Consider the following 14,438-nt stretch of genomic DNA (forward strand, 5'->3'; position numbering starts at 1 on the left):
TTTGGGAAGTGTATCTCGCTTTACGCACATTTTAAATATTTGCACTTTTCTTAGAAAGTCTTATTTCTGGCTGAAAAAAACTTTTTCCCAAATCAAGTAGTGGGTGAATAGACCCTTTACGAATGCGCTCCACAGCTTACTGCTCATTTTTCAAACAAAAACTTCCGGCACGAAAAGCAAAACGCTTGTCCGGAATCAGCAATATATGAGAAATTGTCTCGCAACTGTTGCACTGCTGATTTTTCAGTCAAGGCAATCCAAAGACGCAGTGCGCGTTTCTTTCCCGCGTTTGTGGTTCGAAGTGCGTCTTTTCGAACGCATTTCGTCCCTAGCGGCGTTCCTTGCAACATTGGATGCGGTTCTTTTGTTCAATCATGGTAGTATCGCGCTTTCCAACATTTTGACGTCATTGGGACGCTGAAGTCGGGCCGCAGGACACTAAAATGGCTAAACGAAGTTGACCAGAATCGGCAATACAATGCGCATAGAGCTGCACCACAGCTCACAAAAGAGGCAAGGCAAGCAAGACGACAGGCTGAAAAGCAAAACAATGACCTACCATGATTACCAAACTGGCGGCTACTATAGATACGACTTGAACGGTGTTGGTGGCAAAAAACGGGTGTTTTTTAGGTGTTTTCTTACTTTAAACTCAATTATCTCAAAACCATGTTATTTATTACATAGGTACCATTATTTCCTGTCTCTTCCTGGATAACTAGTTGATTGTATTTCCCTGTCATCTGTATAAGTGTAGGCAACTACTGTGCTACAATTGAAAATGTGCACCTAACGGTTTTTGTGTTACAAATTTTGAAATATGCAAATAAAGCCAGAATTTAGGTATTAGTGTGAACAATTTCACCAAAATATCCATTGTAGTCTGATTTTAATAAGTCTAGAACAGTTGAAAGAGCAGGAAATTTAGAAGAAAATGATGTATGCATTATGCGGATACCACTTTTAGTTATTGAGAAAACGGTTCCTCAACATGGTGAAAATTGCAAGGGAAGTATAGGGCTTAATTACCCTGTGTCCTTACGACTGATTAGAATGTCTTAGCGTACGGTTAAGCGCCAGCCGACGTTCAAGCCAATCTGCGCTACGCAAAAAATTCGGCGACACCGGTGAACCAGTTTCGCGCCGATCTTCAGCCATGCCTTCCGTTAGTTATCTGGGTCATACCGTCCGCAGTCTGTGCCTGCTCTTTAAGCGACCCTGCTTCCGTTCCGTCGATAGCTCAGTTGGTAGAGCGGTGGACTGTAGAGGCACCTCCAAGACAGGCATCCATAGGTCGCTGGTTCAAATCCGGCTCGACGGATATTTTTTTTCTCTTTGCGATGCAAATCAACTCCGTGTTACTTGTTTCCTGTGATGTAGCAAGAAATGCTAACGTCAGCTCTCCTCATGGGTAAGGGTCATCACATTCCCGGAGCCTAAGAAAAAAAATAGGAATGATTCTCTTCAAGAACTGGTGGGGGGCAGCTTTCATTCTTACTCCTTCAGGCGGACTTCTTTTAGGCATAACATTATTTCCTGTCCGACTCACTACAACTACTACCGCCACCTCCTCCCTCCCTTATAGCCGCACATTAATCGCAGTGTGGTGGCTCTGCCCACACTTACAGGAAGGCCAATCACCAATTCAATTAATAAATAATTATTTATATTATTTAACGTATTTTAATTTCTAGGAGGAATTGGGCATCCCTCAGGGGAAAAGCGATTGCAAACCAACTGAAAGCGCCTGAGGGCCCGCGTATATGAGTGCGGTTTTATAGAACCCATGTGTCCAAATGTATACTAGCGCAATTCATTATAAAGAAAGTGAATGAAAATAATGACGCAATAAAATTATCACTTGCTACAAGTAGAACGAAGTGAATACATACATTCAGGAAATATTTGGTACATTCAGAGAACGTAAAATGTTTATCGTGAAGACACATCTGAACATAACGCAAAACACAATAGACACAATGCATAAAGCTAACAATCATCATTTTAATTGTAATAGGACAACATAAAATACGAACATTAGACAACAGTTTCAAAATATTCTCACATTTGTCTTCTCCGTTGTGTAGCGAAGCCAACGTCTCTCTGTTCACATCTGTCGGGCAAGCATGGCAATGTAAACCTTAAAAATTGCAGTAAATAGCACGTGCATGACACCACCCATCCACCCACAGATTTCAAATCGCTTGAGCACTGGTTCACTGTACCGCACGCGGCAACAAAACAGCTCCTATGGGCGGCGTCATCTGGCACGTGGAATAAGTTTTTGGAAGTCCTAGCTACCATCGTATTGATTAGAGAATGTGCCGATTTAGTTTCCCTTTTTCTAAACATTCAGTGATGTTTCCTTGTCATGTCGCAGTTGTAGTTTTATCCTCATCTTTCAGTCCACGAGGTTGTCGTTGTTTTTGCGTAGCAATAGACAGCACTGCACTAAGTAGGGCACTGAGGAAGGTCGACTATTCGGCTATATTGTTACCGGTTGTCCTTAAAGGAAGGCCCCTTTCAAATATATTAACCTGGAGGTGTTGAAAGAAGTCGCCAATCTAAAAACTCTGGCCGTGAATGCTTTCGGAGACGGAGGATTCGCTGAACACCGTGATGCGTTTATACAATATCTGTTCGAATGCGAAAAAAAATTGTCAGGATAAATTTTCATAATGCATAAAGCACCTTAAACACAGTGAACTATTAAGACTAAGCGCGCTTGTGTGAGCGTTACTTTACCCAAGGGGACAAACGAGTTGAAACCCTTTCTGCTGAGTGCATATAAAAGCGCCATTTTGCAGTTCACCATACCTGCGCAAAACTGAGTGGCTACATCGACTTTCTCACAAATGAGTATTGCGGCATTGTGAAGAAAAAAAAAACCATGAATGCAGAAAGGCTCACAATGATTTGTAACGCCTTTATCACTGTCACAAAAAAGTCGTGGAGGTGCTGGGTATCGATCCCAGTACCTCTCGCATGCTAAGCGAGCGCTCTACAATCTGAGCTACACCCCCGACAAAATTGCTCAGTATCCGAGTCGCTACCGTATTGTCCTCTTTGCGCGAAACTAAGTCGAAGGAAAGCGAACGAGGCAGGTGAGGGCGGGGCGACGACCGGTTGCCGCAAGAATCTCGCTTCGCATAATAAAGAGATGGTCTACCGCTCGGAAGCTGTCTTTTGGATTGCGGTGGGAATCAGAACATCGTCTGTCACACTGACGTAAACGGGCACGCTTGTATTCCATAAACAAGGAATTATATTTAACTTGATAGGCAGTTCAGTGACGCAGAAAAGCCGTCGTTGGTGTCGGCGTAGGCGCCGGCATCGTTGGCGGAAACAATCATGCCGAACCACATCATTCCAAACCACCCCGATCTGCCAGGCCGTTCGCATGACGCTAGTTGTTAGTGAACAAAAATTTCATTTCTCATTGCAAGATCTGTCAGAAAAATCGCAAAGTACGATTTAGACACAACCTACAGACGTTATATCGTCGTATTGCATTTTGAATGTATCAGAAAAATATGTGATAAGCAGCCAGGGATCTTTGATTCCTATTGCATTCTACTCTAAATGCAAAGCTTAAACGTCTACCAAATATTTAACTTTGCTATGAAAGTGGCGCAAAAATCACAAGTGGCGTCCCTTGACGATGAAACAGCCTGCACGAATCGGTGTACTTTCACGTAACCAAACACCAGCGGAGGGGGAGTTCTTTTGCTTGGTTATAATAACTTATTGCCTAAAATTGTATTTTCAGTGCTTCTGCTAAGTTTAATGCTGAACCTGAGGACTCTGGTCGAGCTAAGGTGACACATTTATACGATGCTATTTGCATAATCAGCTAGCACAAGAGAGCGGTAATTGGAGATCGCAGGGAGAGGCCTTCATCCTGCAGTGGATAAAAATATGCACTGATGATGATGATGATGATGATGATTTACATAATAGGGTACCCCGTGAGCAAAACTGTATGAACCATACGCTCAACGAAAAATCTCAGATTGTTCGTAATGCAATCGCACAAACTGAAATTAATTAGTGCACTAGAAGGTTCGCAATACCAATTTAGTACTGCAGTGCACGATTTACATTCAAAGGGGGATATCAAGATAGTCTCTATCGCAGAAACTCGACTGTGTGTATTTTTGCTCGGGGGAGTACGTCACACTTCTCGGTCTTGTTCATCATTTTAGGCGAAGGAACATTCTCGGGACCAAAAACTTAGTTCAATACAGGGAAATGCAATGTTTGCTTACGATTCATACCCATTCATGCAAGCAAACCACTACCATTACTTAGTTGTCCATTAAAGCAGTAAACACCACTTGCGCCTAACTACCTGAATAAACTAAACCGCCAAAGTGAAGATATGAGCGTTTGGGTGAAAGCAATTGTGTACAAAGACCAAAGTAACTATCAATGCGCAAATTTAAACGAAGCCAGGAGTACAATCGGCAGTGCCTTTCCCGAGCTTAGTTTTCTTCTCGGTTACTTTACACTCACATCAATCTCTATAGAAAGGCCAGCGTGACCATAGTTTAGGAAGACCAAACACTTACCCTCTTCCAAAGACCAAAGTTTGGCCTAACCGATGGGGCTAATAACTCCACCGCGGCCGCCTGCAGCAACATACTGTGTCATTCAGCAAACGAGTGCGCCATCCGAAAGAGCCTCCAGTTTGTCCGAGTACTGGCAGCCCTTATCAGGAGCTATTCACAGAACCGACACTTACAATTCAAAACGACGGCAGATGATGGCGTCGTGCCCATTCAGACGCCATCATATGCCGTCATTTTGAATTGGGAGTGTCGGTTCCGTGAATAACTCGATCTCCGCTGCGTGCGACCGCGGTTTCGCCGCCTTGGTCACGCTCATACAGGTGTATATCTTGGGATGTTGGCGCGTGTTTGAGCGGATCCTCCACTAGAATATAATTGTAGTCGAAGCAAAGGTCCATGGGAAGAATTACAGATAGTTATAGTACTGATTCCAGATGTAAAAAGCCTGACGGCCTAGAACTGCGGACTTAACTAGAACAGCATGGAAGCCAAACAGGAAAATATATAGCTAGATCGACGCGCCTGATATGTTTAATTATTCGCTGTTCCACGAAAGTCAGTAAATCTGGAAATAAGTAAGTGGACCTTTCACGTGTAAATATCCAATTCACCTAAATCCTTTGTTCGTAACGGATAGCATATAGACTGCTCCATGTTATCTGCAGCATGCGTGAAACAAGCTTAGGAGTGGAGAAAAGGTTAGTGCAGAAACTCCCCTGTGAGCTGTTTTCAGTGTCTTGTGCGTATAAGCATTTCCAGGTTTGGTTTGGTAAGCATTTCCATGGGGAATGGTTTTAGATGCGAAGCACCTTATGGTCGAGGCTCCCTCCCTCCCTCCCTCCCACCGCCGTGCGGCGTCCACACCCCTACTGCGCATGCGCACCCTTCTCCCAATCCTCTGCTCTCCTCCCTCCTCCCCCTCCTCTCCTCTCCTTGTCTCATCACGTCTCCTCTCGGCATTCCTCGTCTCCTCTCCGACGCTCCTCTCCTCTCCTGATTGCGCAACGAATGGCCACGCCTGCGGCTCCGCGCGCGATATTGCGAAGCAGCTTAGGTTAGAGGCGCGACAGTAGGCACCCCAGAGGCACCGGCAACAGTCACCAACGCCGCGCGCGTTCGGTGCGAAAGCGGGCAAAACGCCGACGGCGTCGACAACACTTCTGCGCGTTGCTGGTGCTGCTGCATGTCCAAGTTTATACAACTGATAAAACTACCTTCAGTCGACCCCATGGCTGGTTCGCATACTACTCAGGGTTCCCCTACGGGAAGATGGTGAAATTTTTTTGCATTAACAGAAGCAAGAACATAACTGTTACTTTCTTGATCGTCAAGATTCCTGAACACATGCTTTATTAGGTTCCTCGTAGACTCTGCATGCCATATAGACTGCGCTCGTGTATCCCCCTTCACTGTGTCCGTGTCGATTGTGCGCGCTAAATATTTCACTATCAATTCTTACCAACTCTCCCAACTATCAGTTCTGCATGTCATATTTATGCAATACCAGAGTGTACATTTTGCCCACGCTAAGTTTTATTCACCGTCCAATTTGGTGTTATCTAATACGGCATTTAATTGTCTTGATTGCGGACAGCAATTTCGATCGTGGCTTTTTTCTTTGCTGTCATGCCAACATCTTTCTACGCGTTTTCCTGCTGTGGGTGGTGCATACTGTGACATTTCCTTCACGATGTGTTCGATCAAAGAATAGCGCATATTACGATTCCATGAGTCCACAAATCAAGTGCTTATGTTTCTGCATTATGACTGCGCAAGTCATATATCTTTCGCCTACATTATTGGATTTAAGACTAGTTCCTGCCCCAATAGCAACCGACAACCGGTATTTTCTAGCTCGTACGACGCGTTTCCTTCATTTCACTAACTTTCTCAGAGGCTACGTTGATATTGTGCCCCGTACTCTCTTACGATTTCTTGCGTACTTTTTCTCAACTTTCAATTTCTCGCTCCATGCACCGACACTTAAGCACGTTGGTCAACTTGCTTCCTCTATTTTTTCAATACTTGCACGTGCGCTCGGCACTTACCTGTTAGATGATTCACCGCACAGGTGCCTAATAGTTTACCATCAGCAATAGTCGTTAGTTTGTACTCGGCAACTAAAATGTCACGACAGAAAGCTGCCAAATGACGTCTATTAGCAACGTTGTGCAGACCTCTCTTTGCTGCCACTCTGGCACTCAAGTTTTGCAGGCCTCATGGTTTTGGATTCTTCACTACCAATTCGGGTATGTTCAGTGCGGTGGCTAAAACCAAACGGTGCGGAAGATTTCCAAATATAAATTATATTAGATATTTAAACCCAAAGCGGGGTTCATATGGCAGGCTGACAGTACAATAATCTAATTACGCGACGCGTGTCGAGAAGACTACCGGTTGTCAGTGGTACGCACAGGCGGCCTTGCAGTTCTGTACATATTTAGGGCTCGGTGAAAGGTGAAATGAACCCACCTATCCAAAGACAGTGAAGCCCGTTCAGAAAAATTTATGAAATATGTTCATACAGAGACTTTTATCAAGTATACCCTACAAGGAGTCGTATAGAAAGTGTAATATTCCACGTTTGTATAAACTCCCCAAGTGATTATGCAACGCGACGAACGAAAATCATGAAGTTTAGCTAGTCTAAACGGTAAGCCGACTGCAACGTCGGTGACAGTGCGTGTTTCTTATTCAGAGAATTTCGTGTGTCCACTAAATCGGCTCTACATATTTGGTCACAGTATGAATACAGCGTAACTAATGCGCTTTTTTTCTCCCATAAATCTGGCTGGAATTTCTTAGCGTCCCGTTAAGTGTCGGCCGACGTTCAAGCCAATCTGCGCTTGGTAAAAATTTCAGCGGCACTGGTGAACCAGTTTCAAGACGAATCCTTCAGTTAACTGGGTCATACCGCTATCAGGAAGCGCCTGCTGTTTAAGAGACGCTGTTGCCGTTCCGTCGATAGCTCAGTTGGTAGAGCGGTGGACTGTAGAGGCACCTTGAAGACAGGCATCCATAGGTCGCTGGTTCAAATCCGGCTCGACGGATATTTCTTTTTTTCTTTTTGTCATTCTCTAAGGGCCAAATCAACGGCATATTACTTGTTCCTCGTGATGTAGCAAGAAATGCTAACGTCGGCTCTCTGCATAAGCAAAGGGTGATCGTTTTCTCCAAGCCAAACAAAAGAAACAAGAATGATCTTCTTCAAGAACTGGGGTGCAGCACTCATTCTCACTAATTGAGCCAGACTGCTTTTTTGCGATACCATTATTCCTGGTCCGACTCACTACAATTCCTACCCACTCCGCCCCCGTCGAAATGTGGCTGTCACGGTCGGGATTGAACTAGCGACCTCGAGCAAAGCCATGTCCGTCAAGCTACCGCCGTTGGCCCAGAAGTGTTGATTTGACGTGCGACAGCTTCTGTAGTGTCGGCTAGACACTGCGGTGGTTTAAGGTGGCTGTGCGTCTGCACGCCCTGCGTCGATTGTTCCCTTAACGAATTTGCATCGTGTTTATTTCTCAGAAATAGCAGAAGCGTATCGTACGGTACCCTCAAACGCTCATTTATGCGTATATTTATTTATTTATTTATTTATTTATTTATTTATTTATTTATTTATTTATTTATTTATTTATTTATTTATTTATTATTTATTTATTGTAACCTACCCACAGGCCCCGATGGGGTATTGAGTAAGGGGGTTTAGTAGAAGTTATATAAGCAATAGGGGGGGGGGGGGAATTCCACAACAACGCAGACAAAAAATAGTAAACAAGGAAAGCATGCTACAACAGAGCAGTAGGAACGCTATCGACAATATGATGCATGTGGGGGGGGGGGGGAGGAGGGGGAGCGCTGTATAAATGAGTCAGTAACCTGTAACACAATGTAATGTCAACAGCGTACATATTAAGAAAAATTTGAATTCAAACACCGCGTGAACATGTGTAGTTGCGCAGACAACCGAACAACCCCAGAAAACAATTCACTATACATGATGAGTAGGAAGATCAAGGGTTAGCTGGTGATATGAGCAATAAGTTACTTCCGAAATTTCACTCGCTTAGCTTTTTCGACTATGCTACCGAGAAGACTATTCCATTGCCGTCTGGCACGTGCAAGTGCAGGTGAGTTAAATGCGTCAGTATTGCCGCAAACGCGGGTGAAGCTTAGGCTATTGTATAGTCTATGTGACGTGTGTGGTGTCGTATCTAAGCCTAAAATATCTTGGCGAAACTGATACGCGTATTTCTGAAATGAACACATGAGGGTTATGTCAGGGTGATTACTTAACTGTGGTATAGAAAGGGTGAGTTTACCTTGCGTTACGCTTGAGTGGTGACTATAATTTTGGCAAATGAAGCGAGCAGCTCTATTTTGAGTTGCTTCTAACATGGTAGTTAAATAGTTTTCATAGGGGGACCAGATCAAACAGGACAATTCGAGTTGTTGGCGGGCCAACGTTTGGAAATCAAGCTTACGAATTACAGACGGCGAGTTACGAAGGTTTCGACATAACTACACTAATGACGTGGCTGCTTTGGCGCATACGTTAGCAATAGGGGGGTCCTGGAGAAGTTTGGAGAGAAAGAGATGCCGAGATACCTAAATGAAGATACCTCAGATAATCTGCTGCTTTTTATACTATATGAAAAGTTCGAATTTCAACGCTTTCTGCTGAAAGACATTACTTTACATTTAGCCGAGTTTAAATTCATTAGACGTTTGTCGCACCAATCGTTTATTAGGTTGCGTTCATGTTAAATAATCTGGTGGTCTCTGTTGATGGGTTGATATATAATGCAATCATCAACAAATATGCACAGGGAGGATGATGTGTTATTGGGCAGGTCGTTAATATGTATAGGAAACAGTGCGAAACCAAGTACGCCCCCTGTGGTACACCTGAAGAAACATTGGAATGGGACGAAGAGAAATTGTTAACGGTAGTGAATTGCTACCTGTTCGAAAGAAAATTTCGTAGCCAAGATAGAGTCAGTGAATCCAGTTCTAATGCGGATAATTTTATAAATTATATCTGTTGAGAAAAGACAGGATGAAGAAAACTGCGGCCAGTCAATTCGAGGAAGGTTAAAGTCACTAAGAAGGTAATTGAATTTAGTCGAACAAAGCTGTGGTGTTTTTTCCATGCTAGATCTGAGTTCATTAGTGAAGCAATGACTGGAGTGAGAAGGGCGGTAACAAATACAAATCAAAACCTTCGCAGAGTAGCTGAGACATACTGCCCACAGAACATCTAGATCAAAATTTGTGTTAACGATGAGTGTAGTGATTGTTTTCTTTAATTGCGAAGGGCACCGCCGTCTCCTTTATCAGTGCGATCACAGCGGTATACACTATAGCTGTTCACTAAGGAAACGATTTCATTGTCGGCATTACCAGGGTGAAGACAGGTTTCGGTAAGGGCAAGGATATCACATCACAGTCATGAAGACAGGAGGCCAGGTGATCACGCTTCGACATTACACTTGGACTATTTGTGAATGATAAAGAGGAGTATAGACCAATCCGATGGGATTGTGGGGTCCTGGTATTTAGCTATCCATTCTGTTCCACACCTGAGCCATAAGTGACATCATATGTGTACGATTTGTTACCAATGCGCAACCGATCCACCGAGAGCTTAAAGGGTTTATTGTGCGTCTTTGCATGCTCGATTATTTTTTTCACGCTTGTCGTGTAGCCAAAGGAAAGTCCTCCCGAATTTAAAAATTTGAGCGTTTTAGTTTTCGCCCAGAGACCCGGATTTGTTCTTTGTCCTTAAAATAAGTCAGCTTGAGGAACAGTGGTCCGAGGAGTTCCTAAGAAGCGATTCCTAAGAAGCAAGTACCACCACATCCAACTCCAGGCAGTCCACAAGGCCCACGACATCGCAACGGGATTTCGCCTCCCGGTGCCATCGTGGGCGGAGCCACCGACTTGACCTGAGGGAGCCTTCGGCTCCCCCTGACCAGTTTCTCAGGACCAATAAAAGTTCTTGTCACTGTCTCTGGCAGTGATGGGTCTGTGTTTTGTATCTGAGAACTTCTCTAGTCATTGCGTTCTGTCGAACTGCGCACTTGTTGCAGGGATACCGAGTTTCGCATAGCAAAAATCAGTTATTTTATTTTCTGTTGTCGCCCAATCTTCATTAGCATCATCTTCTACGCCAAAGAACATTAGATTTGAACGACGCATTCTATTTTCGGTATCATTACATCTAGATGCGATCTTTTCCATCTGCTCAGAAAAGTGGCGCAATGAGTCAAATCACCTGAGGAAATTAACGCAGGTTTTGCCTCCAGAGCAAGAATTTTCGCATTTTGCAATTTATTTCTGTTGACGGCATCCTACTGTTTGCCTCCACGGTTAACTTGAGATCGGCATGCAGAGTCGTGATCACTTCTTTAAGCTCACGCTCCGATTCAGAAGCAGCAGCGCGACAATGATTGACTCGATTTAGATCTTCAACTAGGGTAGTTTGGCCTTCCTCAAGCTTGCGTATTCTTTCCATGTTAGAGGCTTGCGTTTCCTGTAACCGACGTAATGTATCTAAGGCGGTGGCAAAGGAATCTGCCTCAGCCTTAGTATATAGACCCGGGTTTATTTCAACGTCACCAGACATCCCAAGAACATTTCAAATCAGGCAGAGCACATGTCGCTTGAAAAAGTCAACGAGCACTTAGCACATGAACTAAATCCACAGGGACCGACACCTTAAGCAAGGAGTAGTTGGAAGACGCAGTACCATTAAAGTAACCGAAATGCAACAGCAGTGGACGTAAGCTTGCAGTCCTTGTAGCGGTGTAGTGCCCGAAATGAATGGAGGTCGGCCAGTTTCTAAATTCCGCACCGGGGCCTGTACTGATGAATGAAGTAGTGGCGGATGCATGTTCCCACGTCCCTGGGCTGATTGTGTCTAGTGCAGACACTAACGTTTCCTTGGCCTCTCACGTCATCTTTCCTCTTTGCCGCCCTCTCTCTCTGTATAGGAACTGCGACAGTGGCGAGGCCGTTATTCACTCGTTTCGCGACTGCGTCGGTTCTACGCCTTCTCTCTATCTTCTCTCCCCTCCACTCCACAGTTCTATCTATGTCCCCTCTGGGCTTGGACGGTAAAAAATTGGCCGCCATCCTGGCGTGCGAACGAGAATGTCCAGCGAAACTGTATCAAACACCAAATATGGTCGAGCATTGTTTTGACGCAGTTCTTCTGGGGTACTATTTTGTAGGAAATATAATTCTTTGTTTATGCCTTATGACATCATCACCCGACTGCCATTTGGTCGAAAATGACCGGGCGGCGCCAATTTTGTCTGTCAATCACGCGACGTCAAGAACCCGCAGAAACCGACGACGTCAAAATGACGTTGACGCACTCATTACGTGGAGCATAAGGCAGCATTTTTTAGCACTGCCGGAGGTAGGGTCGTCGCAGAAAGCATAAAAAGTGGCTGCCTCCTGCGTTGGCTCTTCGCTGTCGCCGATCTAGACACGGAAAGCCAGACGACGCGTTTGACATGCCGGGCGACCATTTTTGACGGAATTTTCACCTCTCGAAGGAAACGGTGCGGTTGTTGTGCGAGAAACTGGCGGGGGAACAGGAAGCGGAGCGAGCGACGGGACTATCGCTGGAGTGGAAGGTATTGTGCGTAAGGTAGTGTGTATTAACTAAATAACAAGCACTCGAGTAAGTGTCTCTCTAATGATGAAAAAATCTAACCAATTAGGGCTAGCACTGTGAATTTTAAAAATGTTAATAAGTTGCAAGCACGCCACCAAGTACCTGCCATCAACATAAGAAAACAACACGTATTAGTGCTACTACTGTGTCATTGGTAGCACCAATAAGTGTTCATTTCTTCAGCTTCTGGTGGGCCCTGAGTGGTACGCTTGTAATTCGGTTAACATTTTGTGTCGGGGTGGACATGCCCAACACGTGCGCTTACTTACTAAGGTCTGCAACCTCTGAACCCTACCTTTGTTGAATGATGAAGTACCTTTCCTCAGTTGCCAACTTGTCTCTCGTCAGTGGAGTACTCAGTGCACCATTTCCATCATCATGCAGGTGGCAGCAGCAACCCCCTGGAGCCGTGGCTCCTAAAACAGGTTCCAGGCCATCCTCTACGTAAACAGCCAAGGGGAAGTACAACGCAGCACATTCCAACATATGTTCCGTAGTGGAGAGGTGTATTGGGTTCTTTACGAGCCGTTTCCGCTGTCTGCTGCGGTACCGCACCCTCCTCTACGGGCTTGATCCTGTGGCCAACATTGCCGTGACATGTGCTGTGTTTCAGAACCTTCGGCTGTCTGAGGGCGACTTAGAAGACGATGATAAAAGTGATGACGACAGCAGCAGCCGCAGTAGTAGCGAGCTTGACAGTAACTGGCGACCCAATGCCTTATGGTCTGCCCTGAAACAGGGGGCTCGATTGAATTATTTGACAGGGCAGGCTTACCGAGACAGTGTAATCGGCATCTTCGGCACAACCCGTGCGCAGCACATGCATTACTTGAGGAGTGTGTGGCTGCATTTGCGACGTCAACAGCAGTGGGAGCCTTGATAGGTGCATACACGCTGTTGTAGTGTCAGCAAGATGTGGTGGCCTTGTGGTGCGAGGTTAGAAAAATAAAAATAAGAAATAGAGCTTTTCTTCTGCTCCTTCCATCTGGCCTCTTTCTCTCTTTCGATCGCCGACTCTCACTTTGTTGTAGTGGACCTAACCTCGGTCCCTGCAACCCACCCCCACCAGCAAATAAAGTTTGTTTATTCTAAATGGTGAGTGAGGTGGCATCGTCATGTGGTCGTCGTCGTTTCATCCCCATCGTGAAGTCGTTGCCGTTGTCTTCGTTTTCATTGAACCGTTCTTATTCTGTCCTTGTTAGACGGCACTGCACTGAGTTGGGGGCTGAGTAAGGCCGGCAATTCGGCAATATTGTAACTAGTCGTCTTTAAACGGGATGTCCCTTTTAAAGATAATAAGTTGGGGGCATTAAACGAAGTCGCTGAAGGAAACACTCTGGCAGTAAATGCGTTCGGAGACAAAGGACTCGCTCAACTCTGTGATGCACTATTACATTATGTAACTGCAGGCTTGAAAAAAAATGCTTGGTTGACCTTTTATAATATATAAAGCATCCTAAACACACTGAACTATTTGCACTGAGCGCGCATATGTGAGCATTAATTTTATCCAAGAGCGCCAAAAAGCAGAAAGCTTTTCCAGTTAGTGCATATAAAAGGAATTACCATTACCAAATCCTGACTGGGAGATTACCACTGTCCATCAAAACAAAAGTGTACAATGATTTCATTCTACCGGTGCTAACATATGAAGCAGAAACTTGGAGGATAACATGAAGCTCGAGAACAATTTGAGGACCAAAAAAAGAGCGATGGAACGAAAATGTTAGGCCTAATGTTAAGAGACAGGAAGAGAGCGGTTCGGATCAGAGAAAAAATGGGGATAGCGGATATTCTAGTTGACATTAAGCGGAAAAAGAGGAGCTGGTCAGGCCATGTAATGCGAAGGATGGATAACCGGTGGACCATTAGGGTTACTGAATGTATACCAACAGAAGGGAAACGCTAGTCGAGGACGGCAGAAATCTAGGTGGAGTGATGAAGTTAGGAAATTCGCAGGGGCAAGTTCGAATTAGCTAGCGCAAAACAGGGGTAATTGGAGATCGCAGGGAGAGGCCTTCGTCCTGCAGTGTAGATAAATATAGGCTGATTATGATGGATGCATATAAAAGCATCAATTTTGCATTTCATCCGAACTGCGCAAAACGGAGTGCCTACGTCGACTTTCTCACAACTCAGTATCGGGAGCGCTCTTTTCATGCCTGAAAAATAAAAAG

The 14,438-nt window shown here is 44.8% G+C and overlaps 3 non-coding genes across 3 annotated transcripts; 2 read left to right on the plus strand and 1 right to left on the minus strand.

The window, feature by feature from the left end:
- The first annotated feature begins 1,229 nt into the window (after window positions 1–1,229).
- On the plus strand, window positions 1,230–1,321 carry Trnay-gua (transfer RNA tyrosine (anticodon GUA)). Its single transcript is given in 2 exon segments — window positions 1,230–1,266; window positions 1,286–1,321. It is a non-coding gene; the product is annotated as a tRNA-Tyr (tRNA).
- Window positions 1,322–2,950: 1,629 nt separating this feature from the next.
- Trnaa-agc (transfer RNA alanine (anticodon AGC)) lies at window positions 2,951–3,023 on the minus strand. Its single transcript has one exon. It is a non-coding gene; the product is annotated as a tRNA-Ala (tRNA).
- A 4,506-nt stretch (window positions 3,024–7,529) lies between these two features.
- Window positions 7,530–7,621, plus strand: Trnay-gua (transfer RNA tyrosine (anticodon GUA)). The gene is given in 2 exon segments: window positions 7,530–7,566; window positions 7,586–7,621. It is a non-coding gene; the product is annotated as a tRNA-Tyr (tRNA).
- Window positions 7,622–14,438: the final 6,817 nt, after the last annotated feature.

The sequence above is a fragment of the Dermacentor silvarum genome, chromosome 8 (genome assembly GCF_013339745.2).
Source record: "Dermacentor silvarum isolate Dsil-2018 chromosome 8, BIME_Dsil_1.4, whole genome shotgun sequence".
NCBI lineage: Eukaryota > Metazoa > Arthropoda > Arachnida > Ixodida > Ixodidae > Dermacentor > Dermacentor silvarum.